The sequence below is a fragment of the Bactrocera latifrons genome, unplaced genomic scaffold (genome assembly GCF_001853355.1).
Source record: "Bactrocera latifrons isolate USDA-ARS-PBARC rearing strain unplaced genomic scaffold, ASM185335v1 scaffold_124, whole genome shotgun sequence".
Classification (NCBI taxonomy): Eukaryota; Metazoa; Arthropoda; class Insecta; order Diptera; family Tephritidae; genus Bactrocera; species Bactrocera latifrons.
Genome location: NW_017534675.1, coordinates 745,004 through 758,429, shown reverse-complemented (window position 1 = coordinate 758,429; position 13,426 = coordinate 745,004). Strand labels below are relative to the sequence as shown.

Sequence of the window (13,426 nt, the reverse complement as noted above, 5' to 3'; positions counted from 1 at the left end):
TTTTTCCTATATACTATGAGCAGGTACTAGGTGCTCACTAAAGTGTTAAACCTTTAATTTAATATCAATATGGTTTAAAAGCGAGTGATATTTAATGAATTTTATTGCTGTTAACAACTTTTGAATACTTGTGGTTGCTTTTTTACTATTTCAACTGATTTCCTGCTACCTTTCCTTTCTTTTCTTTTCTCACTACAAACACCACATACAAATATTTCTTACTATTTACCCAGTTATGCGAATATGGACTGAACGCGCAAACGATCTATCAATTGCCGTGCAGCGTTGTGTGTTAAGCTGCGCTTTTTGGGTCAACACGACAAAAACAGCAACAGCAACAGCAACACAGCTGAAAGCAATAAAAGCTAAGCTYAACTCAACAGMAAATACACGGACAGACAATCAACTGGCCGGTCACCCAGCCAAGCGCCAACGGCCAACAAAGCAGCAAACGAACGCCGCCAAGACCGCGATCATATGTAACAGATGCACACGTGTGGAGTATATGTGTGCGATCGGGCGATTACTTTTTGCTTTGGTTGACTTTACTTTGGCTCTTTTACTCGCTGCCGCTGCAAAGCGGAATTGATTAATTCGATTGGTGAAATATTGTAACAGTGATGTAAAAGTAAATAAGGAAAATAGAAGAAAAGGCACAATAAAAAATGGGTCACCTAGGTGCCTCTTATGTGCTGTATGTATGTATGTAATGTATTACTGGGTCTGTCTAGATGTGCATATGCATGTGTATGGGTAAGTAAGAGTATAAGGAAGCGCAGCTTAAAGTTTATTTATGTGTACATACTTGTATGTATGAATATAAGTATGTTTGCCGTTATAAACAGATGCATGTTTATGTAAATATTGATATGCGCAGGTGAAACTGGTTGTGTTGGCGTGCGCATAATGAAAAGAAATTACTTCTTAGAAAACTTTGGCACACACAGAAATATTTGAATTAGATTTCGTTGTTGTTGTACACTATACTTTGTGTGTTTATTTAGTCACGAAATATTTGCAGTTATGTAATTTCTCAGCTAGACAGTTTAGCTTTATATTTTTGAGGAAATCTTCTGAGCGGTTTACATAATCCCAAATTGTGGGTTTTCAATTCGAAGCACTAAAATGATTGTGGTTCAATAAAAATGGAATGTTTCTTTGAAATTGTCAGAAAACATAATTTTCCGAATATGAAACACACCTCAAATTTTGTGCTCTCCATACAAACTACGCGGACGGATTTAATTTAAGACAAGTAAGGAAGGGCTAAGTTCGGGTGTCACCGAACATTTTATACTCTCGCATGATAAAGTGATAATCGAGATTTCAGGCGTGGTTGTGAACCGATTTCACCCATATTTGTACCGAATTTCATTGAAATCGGTCGAGTACTTCCTGAGATATGGTTTTTGGTCCATAAGTCGGCGACGCCACGCCCATTTTCAATTTTTAAAAAGCCTGGGTGTAGCTTCCCTCTGCCATTTCTTCCGTAAAATTTAGTGTTTCTGACGTTTTTTGTTAGTCGGCTAACGCACTTTTAGTGATTTTAAACATAACCTTGGTATGGGAGGTGGGCGTGGTTATTATCCGAYTTCTWCSATTTTTGAACTGTATATGGAAATGCCTAAAAGAAACGACTCTATACAGTTTGGTTGACATAGCTATAGTAGTTTTCGAGATATGTACAAAAAAGTTAGTAGGGACCGGGGCCACGCCCACTTTTCCAAAAAAATCCAAATATGCCACTCCCTAATGCGATCCTTTGTGCCAAATTTCATTTTAATATCTTTATTTACGGCTTAGTTATGACATTTTATAGGTTTTCGGTTTCCGCCATTTTGTGGGCGTGGCAGTGGGCCGATTTTGCCCATCTTCGAACTTAACCTTCTTATGGAGCCAAGAAATGCGTGTACGAAGTTTCATCATGATATCTCAGTTTTTACTCAAGTTACAGCTTGCACGGACGGGCGGACAGACGGACAGACGGATTTCAACTCTACTCATCATATACATATATCTGACTCTTTTAGTTTTAGGACTTACAAACAAACGTTATGTGAACAAAACTATAATACTCTCTTTAGCAACTTTGTTGCGAGAGTATAAAAATTAGAAGGGATGTTTGAAATTATCAACAAATATAGCGAATTTCGGTACAACTAGTCAACAAAAATACCGTATTTCAATACAATTAATCAACAAAAATACCGTATTACGATACAATCAATCAACAAAACTACCGAAATTTCTACAATTAATCAGCAAAAATACCGAATTACGGTACAATTAATCAACAATAATTTTTATATAATTAGGGCTTTACAAATTCAAGGAAATCTTTCCAACAGTTTACATAACCTCAAATCGTAGTTTTATGTATTTTAAGACAATGGATCTTTCAAGTAAATTAGAATTTGATAATACAAGTTTTTAAAGATATTATAGTTTTTAGTTTTCAGAACGTTTTACATAACCTTAACACGTCGATACTCCATTTAAATTAAGTCAATAGATTGAGTTGAAGAAGATTAAATCTAATAACTATTAAATATAGAGAAATTCGATAGGTTAAAGGTTTAAAAAGAGGCAGGCGCGAATCTGGAGTAGGATTTTGCATAATTTTGTACTTGTAACTCAAAGTCCTTTTCTTCGCAGAGTGTCACTTATATAACTTAACTTAATATACAATTTTTAACTTTTGGAGGAGAAGAGCGAAGATCCGCCCCTGAACGGTAGAAAAAAGCCAACAGTAGCCCAATTGTAGTTTCTATGCTATTTAGCACCTATTACCTACATTATTTGATGGACCAAAACACCAAATTCCAATTAAATAAATAAAATTAAATGAAGAATACAATAGAATACGGAATCGTTTTGGAAAAGACTTACGGTGATACAAAAACAAAAGCCTAGAGATCGTTGACGACATACCTCGTTCTGAACGATCATCCATCTCTTCAATAGAAGAAAATATTCAAAAAGTGAAGAGCAAAAATAACCACTTTCCAATACAAATTAGGGCCAATATGAACAAAATTGCACATTTAGGCTGAATCACCATCAGAAATCTTTCACCGAAAAACATACATTCTAATCTTAAAATGGGGTCTAAGAAATTGAGTGAATGGTTAAAAAATTAACGGTAATCCACCAACTTCAGCCGTTGATATTGCAGTATGGACCCAAAATAAATTATTAATAATATTTTTTCCTAATTATTTAACCAAGAAAGAGATAAGCTGCTTCTTGGTAAACCATTAAGAACTTGAAGAATAAATAAGGCACCTTCCAATGAAGTGATCACACTTGTATGCCTAAAAAGCAATTTAGTCATCGAACTGCTGATAAACTATAAATATGTATGTATATTCGTTCAAATGAATATACATACATATGTATATTTAACTGCTGATATAACTGTGTGTGCTATTTTTGGCGTTCACATAAGCTGAAATAATCAGCACTTGTTGTTTCAAGTTAACGCAGTTTCAAAGAAACATAAGTACGCAATGTTATGCTATCCTAAGTTATATTATTATATTATTCGGCTATGTTAAGTTATGTTATGTAAAGTTAGGTTATGTTATGTTAATGTTATTTTATGTAGTGAAAAAATGTGCTATGTTAAGTTAAGTTGTGTTATGCTACGTTAGGCTAGGTTAAGTTATGCCATGTCGTGTTATGTTATGTTATTACGCAAATTCAATTTAAATTATTGTTATGTCATGCTGTGCAATGTTACGTTATGATCTGTTACGTTAAATTGTTATTAGGCTACTTTAAATTTGTTAAGTCATGTCTCCTATATGAAATTATGTTAAGACATATGTATATGCTAAGTTACTGTACGCTCTGTTATGCTATGTTAATTTATGCCATGCTATGTACCACTGTGCTAAGCTATGCTATTATGTATATGTTATGTTATGCTATTTCCCATTATACTTTAATACCCTAGTGAACAATTTATAAGTCCCTCATTTATAAGTCAGCATATTATATTTCCACCTATGGGTTACCCACAAAGTCAGTAAATATGTAAGTAGATAAATAAAACTGCAACTCCTTCTTATGCAGTCATGTTACGCCAGTATTTTGCATTGCTGTTGTTATAGTCGGTACGTTTGCTGTAAGTGGAGCACATCCATACCAAGTCAAGTGAAACATCACTAAACTAGTTTCATTTCCGTATATGGCGACGGGCTATAACTTGCTTACTTGCCCCGAACGCCTCTGAGTTGTTTCCAGCGTCGTCATCAACAATACCGCGCGCACACCTGTGTCCCTGCTTACGAAGCACGGAGCGTGAGCCCAATATTCAACACAGCTGTGCCGATCATAGCGCAGTTGCTTGTTGTTTTAGTAAGTATAAGCTTACTTTGAGATAAAGCTACCGCATAAGTCAGCTATCAAGCTTCCACGCAGAAAATAGTAAATATAATTGATTTCTTTATGCGTCAGCGGCAAGTGATCGCGCCTTCGCTCAGTAACTGATGCTCTCACAATCACTCGTTCGCTCTCAAGCGCGCTCTCCGAACAGTATGCATTTTTCTACGCTAATCATTTCAGTTTGCAAAAATGCAAATAATTATTTATTTCTCTACACACACACATATAAAAAATTCCGCGCATTGATCGAAATGAACAGGCGCACTGCGCTCTTTTAATGCGGCTTCTTTAGCGCTTACTTATGAATATTTCTCAGCCTACACAGAGGCGCTCTCCAACGGAGTTTTACTCAGTCTTGATGTAGGCATTCTCGCATCCACTAAAAATGCGCTCACTCAGTTTACAACAATTTATAATCTTACAAGTGTAATGCGCGGTGCAGCACTTGAGAGAACATGTAAGAGAGTGTGTGCTGCATTTTATTTATTATTATTCACTCCCTTCTCTGCGCAGACTTCAATACTTGTATTTTCTTCGTAGTCATTGTCTTTTTTACCGCTGATTCGCCTTTCTTTTCTCATTGCTTGCCGTCCTCGCCACCGTGTTCACGCTCACCGGTGACTTCGACTGTAACGCGCTCAGCGCTTCACTTCCTACTTTATTTATTTTCCACTTATTTTAGCACTTATGTACATACATACATATGTACTTCGCTGAGATTGAGATTTGGTTGCGGTCGTTGGGTTGGCGTTACGCTGCGTTCGCATGGATGCATGTCAGGCATACAGTGAGTATGTGCGGATTGCTTTGGGCTTTCGCGAGAAATTATAAAGTAGAAATAGAAGCTTATGCAATAAAATTTCTCAATTTCATATACTTCTCAGATGAGATATTCAGAATAGATTTTTAAAGCCTAATCCATACCTTTTCAACAGGAGAAAGGTTAATTCCTTTTGCTTCGACGCTTTAGCAAAATTACTTGATATTTGTGATCGGCAAGAATATTTTCAAGAAAGATTTATATTTAAAGAAGTATTATTAGTCTGAAAGATCTTTACTTCGAAGAAATTTCATTTATTTCCGTTCCTCCACAAAAATTTCTTTCATATACTGTCTTGAATACTGATTATCCCAACAGCAAGTTCTTTTGGTGAGCACCGATTAAGAACATTCCCAACAATTTTGACCGATTCCGGGGCTTTTCTTATGAAATTCAAAAGCATATAAATTTTCGAGGGAAAATTGGGAGAAATATTGGGTTGAAAACTTTGTTTTTAAGTTATATCAAAACTAATGGCTTAAAGAAATACTTTTTTACTGTCTTTATATCAAATTTTATAAGTCACTCATTATTCCGGTCCTGCTATATGGTGCAAAGGCATGAAGACCTTCACTCCGTTGGAGAGATCAGCTGGTGAAGGATCGGTCTGCACTTGGTATTTCCAATTGGCGCCAAATTGGGAAAGGAAGAAATGACTGGTCCGCTGTTGTTAACTCGGCTATAACCGCGTAAGTGGTCTATACCAGTAAATATGCATACATATATCTTACAAAACTCTGAGGGTATTGTTATCTTTTACTATACCAAGGAATTCTTATTGTGATTTTTTACAGGAAAATCTGATTTTGATACCCTCTCACAAACTTCTAAGCTCATATCAGTGAAAGTTGGAATCTTAAAACTTTTACTTTTCTTTAGGGTCTTTCAACCCTACCTTCCCCTCAAAGCAACAATCTGGAATTCTATTTCACACTGTCTCAGCGCTCAAGACGATCGATGTGTAGCATCTGTGGCCGAGATACATGTACTTACACATCACATTATGTAAATATATTCTAGTTCCTATGAAACGTCGGTACGTTTTACGCGCCAGCAGAAACTGGTCATGCACGACTGGGCCGACTGAGTTCCCTATCAACTGATCACTTGGTTAACTGACCGAGCGACCGATCGACCAACCAACCAAACCACCGACCGATCGTCTAACTAAGGAACTGAATGGGGGGATAGAACGCCGCGCGCATGCGGCAAACCCACATTGTACTCGTAATTTATGTTCGCAGTTAAGTTTTTTGCTGAAAGTGTGCAAGTGACTTACGCGGGTCAGCTTTCCCACTTAGGTGCTGCTTCTAGCTTTGGTTGAGGCGCACACCAAAACGACGCGCGCGACTATGACTGGTGGTGGCGACGACCAGCACTTTTCGCGCATAGTTTTTGGTCGTTTTCATCAACCTTCGTTGTCTTCCTCACCGACGTTGCGCTCTTTCGTTTGTACATCGTATTGCTCTTACGTTGTCGTTGCCACTGCTGCTGCTGTCGTGTTATGTCGCTGTCGCTGTTGCTGTATTTGTGGAGCAATGCGGAAGTGAATTTAATTTATTGTATTTGCTTTGCCTCGCTTCTGTGTGTGTTTCTACCCGACTAAGTGTATTTACGTATGCACATATGTATGTTTGCGGGTTTTCGGTTTCTTCTGTGCGCCGCGCTTTTCTTTGCAAATTGTGGAGGGGGGAAGACCGCGCACAAATCAGCCAGCCAGAATCAAAACCAGGAAAGAGAAATAGTTAACGACAGCAAATCTAGCTGACGCCTGCTATTACATGCAATATATTCGTGCAAGCACACACACACACACACACACCCACATACATTCACAATTGTAATTTAAGCGGTTTGCCGCGCGTCTTGCGCCTTACACACTTTAATCGTACGCTAATTGCGACGACGACGCTGGCGTTGGCGTTGACGTTTTGACGTCCTGTGAGTAGGCGGAAGGGTTGGTAACAGGCGACGCGCCACGATTTCTAGCTTCTATAACGGCGCGCATATCTACACACGCGCATACACATGTAATTGCTAGTCGAGCGCGCTAGTGGCGCGCTGTAAGTACTTACAAGCGCGCGGTGCGGGCAGTAGGCGACGCGCGATCAGGTGCAGGCCAACGTGCACTTACATATGTACATATAGCATATATGTATTTGCATACCTCAACTGTATATATATACATACATGCAATCAATAGCTTTTGCACTTGCGATAATAAAATATTCAATCAAATGCGGAATTCGCGGAAGAAGCAGGAACTGCCGCAAATTATACGTTATATATATTTCCATATATATTTTTTATTTTTATTTTTTTGAAGGCTCCAACATTTTTGCAGACGCAAATGTTTGTATATACATATGTAAGTATTAATAATTTTGGTGTTCTTTTTAGTTTTGCGCCATTAGCGATAAGCCTACACCACAGTGCAGCGGCGCGCATACATAAGGAAATACTTTTCGCATTTTGCATACTTCGTCACATGTATATGCATATATACATTTATATAAATATGTACAACACTTGTACCTACAAATAAGCATACAGACTCTTATGTGTCGCACTTATTATTTTTTAAGCTTAATTATTTTATTTTATTTTATTTTATTTTATTTTTTCCATATATAATTTTGCTTCCCTTTTTGTTGCCAGTGTATGGCAATTTGCAATTCAGCACTTTAAGTCCGCAATTATTGATCGTTATGTGAGCACAAGTGATCGGCGCTTGCTGTGCTAGTGTTGCCGCCTTTGCTGCTTTTGCCATACCATATTTTATTTAGATTTCAGTTATTGTGTTTTTTTTTTATTTTAGCCATTGTCGTCACAATGGGTGCTGCGCATATTTTTGTATGTAATACATACGTACATATTTAGTACGTATATATTGCACCCATAAATCATGGAGGAAATTAGTCGATACCTATAGTCGTATTTTTTAGTACTTCTTGCCGATGAAACCGATAAGGTTCTAATCAAAAGGGAAATAGCAACATTTTTCATAGATGTTTCTACATTTTTGTCGAGCAATTTAAGCAATGACTTGCTACAATCATATTTTTGTGTATATTACAATTATTTTCAGAATTGCGACATTATTAGTCAGTGTGGGAAATTAAAAAGAAATGTAAAAGAAGAAAACGTCTTATATGATCGTAATAAAAATTGCACGTAATTCGTTTAGTTTCAAATAAAATCATAAAATTTTAAGCAAAAGCTAAAATGTGGTGGTTGTATATAAAAATATTTAAAATGTTGTTTAAAATATTTAAAATAATCGATTAAAATTTGTAAGTAAACACTTCTATTTAAAAATATATTTTCATAACAGTACTAGGCTTGTTGGTCCGTTTTAATTTTGGTTTCACTATAAGCCTCCAGCGCCATCTATCGATTCAAATGTAAACTGAGACTGAGAGTCGATTCGGTGCCGCTCGCAGTAACACAGATGGACAGATGTAACGACTTAGCGAATTTTACGTCATCTTAAATTGAAAGCGTACAAAATACAGCTTGTGCAAGAATTGAAACCGCTCGACCTTCCCAAATTATAGGGCTTCGTTCTATGAGCTCTTGAAAAGTTCCAAGAAGATCTGACATTTTCGAGCCAAATTTTGTTTCAGCGATGAAGCCCATTTCTGACTTGATGGATGTGTAAACAAGCAAAATTGTCGCATTTGGGACGAAAAGTATTCTGAACAGATTCAAGCGGTACCATTTCATCCAGAGAAAACAACGGTTTAGTATGTTTTATGGACTGGTGAAATCATTGGTTCATATTTTTTCAAAAATCATGTCGGTGAGAACGTAACCGTCAATGACGACCATTGAAAGTGCCATGATAACCGACTATTTTATGCCTGAAATTGAAGCTCGTGATCTCGCCGATATTTGGTTTCAACCAGACGGCGCCCCTTCGCACATATCGCATCAATCAATGGATTTACAGCGAGAACACTACGGCGAGCAGATTGGTTTTGGGCCGGTCGATTTGTCACCAAGATCGTTTGACATCGCAGCGTTAAAATTTCTCCTGTGGGGATATGTAAATTCTAAAGTTTATGCGGACAATCCCGCTTTGATTCAGGCCTTGGAAAAAAACATCACGAGTGTCATTCGCCAATTACCAGTTGAAGTGCTAGAACGAGGTATCGAAAATTGAACTCAACGGATGGGTCATCTGAGATGTAGCCGCGGCCAACATTTGAAAGTGATAACCTTAAAAAAAGGCTTAGAATGTTCTTTCGAATATGATAATAAACATTCCCCATTAAATTTGAAGATTTAGTGTTTTTTCTTTAAAAAGAATTAGGGAACCCCGAAATGGATCATTCTTTATATACTACAATATATGCTCCTTTTTAGGAATATATTACTTTTAGCCTGCGATGGGAGGCCTGCTGGATTTTTTTTTTTTTTTTTTTTGCGGAAGTATGGCTCTCTAAATTTTGTACTTGTAAAACCACATTTATTTTATGTTACTTCTCAAAACTTTATGTTATAGGGTAGTATCTCGATAACTCTCATTATCTTTACAATGAAATCAGTGCGATATAGAAAGGAGTGTCGTTCACAGATTAGTAAACATTTCTAAAATCAATGTGAAACAGAACTATTTGCCAACAACTGGGGCATAAGACCCGATTATTTTGCTATGTATGCATCGGAGTCAAAGCCATAATTAATAACAAATAAGTCAGCTTTCTCATCTTCAGTGTTTAGTGATTTTTCAAAGCAGAAAATTACTTCAAACACTGAAAATTTACCTCCACATTAGCAGAAAAGGTAAAGGGATAGATAAAGTAAGTCGAAGGTCCGAAGAACACATAAAGTGCCCAAAAACTTGTCAGATGGTTAGAATTGATTTGTAAAAGGGATCAAATAAACTATGGTAATGCAAGGAAGGGTGGATAAGAAAAATCGACTAACGATAGTTAGAACCAAACTACACAAATGCCAGAGTTCGAGGAAACAAGTTAAGGAGGAAGATTTCACAATAGTACAGGTGGCTTAAAAACAAACAATAAAAGACTTTTCATCCGAAATCAACTTAAAGATAAAATAGACCTTTCAGAAAACTCAGATAAATTTTGAAGTAGAACTGAGTACGCTATAACCTAAAGGTAGTCTTGTTTAAAAACAGGAAAATATACATATTATATGTTGGTATATTACCATAGGTCATCGCGCTAACAAAAATGAATCTAAGAAGGATGCAGATGAGGTTGCCGAAGATATGTATTGATAACATGTTGACAACATGTTGACAAAACATATCTGGTAAAAAGGCGGGCTTTTCATCCGAATTAAGGTTGGTTTATCGTTAGGAACAAGACTAGCTAACAATGTCATAAAATGTGTCAAATATTATCAAAAATTTTAGAACAAAAAATGTAAAATATTAACAAAAATTGTAGATAAATTATGCATAGGTGAATAATAATACGAATTCCAGACGCAATCGAACGAAACGCTATCGATTGGAGACCGTAAGGCAGCCCACGAAAACGCCGACTGAATCTAACCTGGAGAAGGAGCATCGAGGAGGAGGACATCGAAATATCTAAGGTCCAAAAAGTTGACATTAAGAAATTAGCGCAAACCGATATATGTAAATGGAAAAGTCGCATTGTGGCCCTTTGCGAGCCTGCGGAGCAATATCATGGAATATAATCAAGTCTATGTATATTAATAATTAATATTAAATCATATATTTGTTTTTATTTACTATTTAACTAGTTCTGTAACTTACCTTAAAGTAGAATATGTTGCATGTAAAGTTTAACAGCTACAACGTTTCTTATGCTTAAATGCAGCCCGCTCCTGAGAAACCAATAAATATCAAGTTGTCTATATCTTCCGCTAACAACAAAACGTTATATATTTGTATGTGTGTACCATATGTAGTCTACGCTGACTTGTTGGCGACCGTCTTCTTTGCCAAAACCAAAATGCCAAAAGACGTAAACGAACCACTACGTAACAACGTACACATGTGTGTAACGAAGCGTAAAAGAACAGAACATAAATGCGAAGCCAAACACAATGCGGAAGCGGATATGTCCAGATCCAGAACACAGTTGTCTGCCGGCTGCGCGTGCACCACACAGGGCCAAGCTTGGTGGCTAAATGGTCGACTGCGTTGACTTTTGCCCGAGTGCTTAACTCCCGCCTGCCGTATATAGCCAGCCAGCTGCTTGGTTGGCTATCTGTTTGTGTTCTCGCTTGCTGCTTACAGCGCTTATGCGATTGCGTTTCTTAGCTTTCCGCCTTTCGGACGTTCGGTCTTTCCGTCTGTTTGTTTGTAGTCGCGTACAATTTGGGGCGACTATGGTTGTAGTTGTTATTGCTGTTGCTGTTGCCTTTCTCTTCTTAGTTCTTGACGAAGCTGCTTGTTGAACTATTGTTGTTTTTATTTTTCGTTTTTCTTTTTAGCTTTGTATTATTATATGTTCTGATTGTGTTTTTTTTTTTTATTGTACTCAAGTATGTATGTTTGTTTGTATGCGTACTCACACTCCGCTTCTGTTGACTTGTGTGAGTTGATTTGTTGCTGACGTTCGACTGACGATTTGTATTGTTGCTGTTTATTATTGTGATAACTGTTGTTATTATTGTAATTGTTGCAGTACGCGCGCTGCGCTGCGCTGCTATCTTCGACGTTTTATTTATTTATATCTCTTGTCTGTGAGACTACTACAGCAGACGGCTGATTGTTTACTGATGTGATTACTGCCTTTAATTCTTACTCGTGTTGTTTTTGTATTTTATTATGATTGTTGTTGTATAATATTATTTTATTTGACGTCGTTGTTGTTGATTTCCGTTATAGGCGTTAATAAAATTGTTTGCATATTTGTTTTATATTTTTAGTGGAGCTAATTTTTTTTCGCCACAAAGTTTTTTTTATTCTTGTCTCGAACTACAAAAAACTGCAAATATAAATTTTGGTCTCTATTTATTATGTTTGCTTCTATTCCCGCCTCCAAATGCTTGCTATTGCCTCAACTTGTTGTCTAAAATTATATATAATATTTGTCTGTTTACACACGCGTGAAAGCAGTTCTCTTCCTGTTGCGTACAAAATCTATTTTTTTCGTTTTTGCTTTTGTATATTCTTTATTGCCACCACATTTCCTTGTGAACGTGCGTACTTCTATCCTTCCTCCTTGTACTCGTTCTACTTTTGCCTGTGTTGCAGTGCTAGTGCATGTACAATGCAATCAGCACACCCTAGTTGTGTTGGCCAAAGCTCAATGACACCGCGAAGCTGCTGCTGGTAGGTCGAAGCGTCTTAATAGCAGTGCTTCTAGGAACGTCGTTGTGTATGACAGCGCCACTTCAAGCCGCTATGCTGTGTACTACCTACTGATTTACGTTGTTTTAGTGTTACCACTTCCGCTCTTTCTTCGACTTTTCTATTTTGATCCTTTCTTTTATTGTTTTTGTACGAGTTGTGTGCACTTGTTTTTGTTCTTATGGCCTGTGATTGGTGCTGTAAGCAATTTTTTGCCCTGCACTAGCGTTTTTTTCTTTAATTTTTTTAATTATTATATTATATTTTATTTTTAAATTATATTTTATATATTTTTAATGTACATTTCAATTTACAATTATTTACTTTTCTAATAATTGTTTATATATTTTTCTCACTCAGCGTCTGTTAATATTGTATAGTATGTAGCAAGCCCAGTCGCATTGTTCATCAACGCTCTCGTACGCCGCTTTGCGCTCAGCTAGCTGGCACTTGTACCCGCTCGAGTGCTGGGTCAAATGGTATTTCCGCTTGGCGATTTGCACAAGTATTTTAGTTTTTATAATTTTTTTTTTTTGTTKTGATTTGGCTGCTTACTCATGCACTTTGTAAGGCGCTTTTATTAGCATTAGAAATGTGCTTTACCAAGAATAAATGTATTATTAAGCAAACAAAATTGCCAAAAAAAAGAAAAGAAGGCGTGAAAATAAAAACACATTGAAAGCGTCGAAAAATTCCAAATTCACACGCGCGTTCGCGAATTTTGCTTTTTACTCTTTTTTCGCTTATTACCTAAACGCCACAAATGTTTTGTGCTATTTCCGATTTCGGTTTCTCCACTAAATGCTCAGCTGTCTGTCATACGTTGACTTTGCTTTGCTTAGTTGATACAGCGGCACACATTTACATATGTACGTACATACGAACTCACTTATGTATGTATTTGTGGGTACGAGCGT

The 13,426-nt window shown here is 36.9% G+C and overlaps 1 protein-coding gene across 1 annotated transcript in view; it reads right to left on the bottom strand.

Moving 5' to 3' along the window:
• LOC108978618 (ets DNA-binding protein pokkuri) overlaps window positions 1–12,737 on the bottom strand; it is a 69,955-nt gene extending 57,218 nt beyond the window's left edge. Inside the window, exon 1 of the mRNA XM_018948994.1 lies at window positions 10,965–12,737. The gene's annotated coding sequence lies outside the window, so the exon portion shown is untranslated. The remainder of the gene's footprint in view (window positions 1–10,964) is intronic.
• Between the last annotated feature and the right edge of the window lie 689 nt (window positions 12,738–13,426).